Below are 2,431 nucleotides of genomic sequence, written 5' to 3'. Positions count from 1 at the left end.
CAGAGAGACGACGGGGGGTTTAAAAGGGCATTGCAAATAGCCAGGAAATAACAACACAAGGACTATCTATTTAATTCAAACATAAAAAAATTCAAAATGGAGCAACTTAAAACGCTTTACTACAAGTCATGTAAATTGTGTTTTCATCTTGTGCTATCAGGGATTTGAATAAAATTAATAAATCATAGCTCAGTCCTGGAGCTGAGCCTCAGATCCCTAGAATACACAGCTCTTCTAACACATTGCTCTAACACATCATAGACAATGAGTAATGGCAGTAGGAGATATTGCTTTGTAATAGAAACAGCATAAGTGGACAGATTCTTTATCTTTGCGCTGACTGCTAGGCAAATGACTTCCAGAGTGCGATGAGATCGAGTCTTGGCAAAGTTACAATTTCATTTTCTATGCAAATTGATATTGGTGTTTGGAAATGGCTGGTGGCAGCGGAGTGAACTGGAATTGCCCATCCTTGATATGATAATCCAGTCACATGATGGATGATATTCCAGCCTATGATCAACTGAATATAGACCTGCTATAGCCACGAAGCAACAGACTTATACCGGAGCCACTAAGGTGACAAGTGTCGGCACAGAAACGGCAAATAACACAGCTAACACTCACTCAATAAACATTCAGCTCAGCTTCCGGGTCTTCTCCTGGGCACTGCTTACAACGCCACTATGATATAGGCTGCAATAGCCAGGGTATTAAAGAGTGACACACCGGCTTCTTCCATGCAGCATGCTGACTGGATGAAATTAGCTGGAAGAACTTTCGCCTATAAAAGCCAATGGAAACATGACCCACCCATGTCCAGGGTGTCGATTCAGTCTTGGATAAGCTAGTGTCGAGCTAGATGACACATTTTCTAACAATGGATAAGGACTTCCTCGTTTATATTCTCAGATTATTATTCTACACTTTTTGCTTTAAGGGATTTACACATTACAGACTCAAGCGACTTGGGTATCAGGCTAATGTTACCCATCCACATTAAACACTGAACTAACACGGGCTAATTTTGATACTTAAAGCTAATTTTTTCCAATCATCATCATATATTTTAATCAGAGAGCCATGGTAGGCCAGTAAATCTTTTTCTTTTGAACATTTAGCAACTGGAGTAAAAGAAACACTGTGAAAGCACTAATTAATGTTACATTAGACTGTGACTTTTAGTTTGTGAGCAGAAAAAGAGACACGGTGGATAGTTGAGCTGTGGATTTGTGCGTTTAAGCTGACACCTTTTCCCTCAGCTGTCCTGTGGACACATGTTCAGATGTTTTGTTTTACAGTTCCATAAGCATTATTTCAGTGAGTTTCATGGAGCGGGGGAGTGTTGCACAGACTTCACAATCAGTGAAAAGAATGCAGTGGTATCAGATTTGTACACAGAATCATAAAATACCCTGAGTTTGGATACGGGCATCAGTATCTGGACAGAAAAGCTCAGATCAGTGCATCCCCAAAGTTTATAAAAGCTCTTAAATATCCAAAACCAGATGCACTGCTGTAACTTCAGATATGATTGTGGGACCCAAAAAATGTGGCATTTTTTGTACTGTTAAAGTGTAGACGTATTTTGGCCCTGATCCACATTCTTTGTTGGATATGAAGAAACATTGTACTCAGTTTGCAAACAATGTTGATGTGGTTAACTTTGTCGAAACCGTTAAAGCAGCGGTTTGTGCAACTAACTTTGTGCTCCAGGTCGGAGCAAGTGCGTAACACTTTGGGGCATTAGTCACACACACCACTAAATATACCTGATTTTGGTACACCTGGATCATATTTATGGACAAAATGTTCCCTCTGGTGTCCTCCAGCTGCTCCGCCTCAACTTTCTGTGATTTACAGTTTCCTGATTGACAGTAAAGTCAACTAGTCGGTTAGTTAGCTTAGCCGTGCTCATTCTAAGGTAACAAAAACACAACGATTCCTATATTCAGGTGATTATACACTCGTGAAAATACAGTTATGCATATTATATCCTATTTCTGCCAAAGGATCCTTTTAAATGTTACACACCGGATCTTTAATAACAACATTAATAAATCAGGTAAAACCCAGTAAAAGGTCTGAGGATCAAAACGTCGTTAAACAGAGCACAAGTGTTCAACAAAGCTGTCCACAAGACTTTCTCAAGTGCAATGACGTCATAGTGAGTGTGACCCTCAATTTGTAAAATGTTTAACGTCCCTCTTAACATGCAGCTCATGAAACTGAATAACATGTCGTGCACTCTGTAGAAGAAAATAGCACTTTGTTTGGGTGGACATAAACAAAGGCAAAATGACAGGAATACTTAAACAATGGATACTCTTGCCCCCCAGCTAAGCAACTCTCCTGGACCCACAATGCCCAGCAGAACCGCACGTCACAGCCATAACAGCTGTAAGAGGGGGGGGGGGGGGGGGGGGGGGCG

Source organism: Morone saxatilis, unplaced genomic scaffold, assembly GCF_004916995.1.
Source record: "Morone saxatilis isolate NCDOM2014 unplaced genomic scaffold, NCSU_SB_2.0 Contig5, whole genome shotgun sequence".
NCBI classification, from domain to species: Eukaryota; Metazoa; Chordata; class Actinopteri; family Moronidae; genus Morone; species Morone saxatilis.
This window is presented reverse-complemented; position numbering follows the sequence as displayed.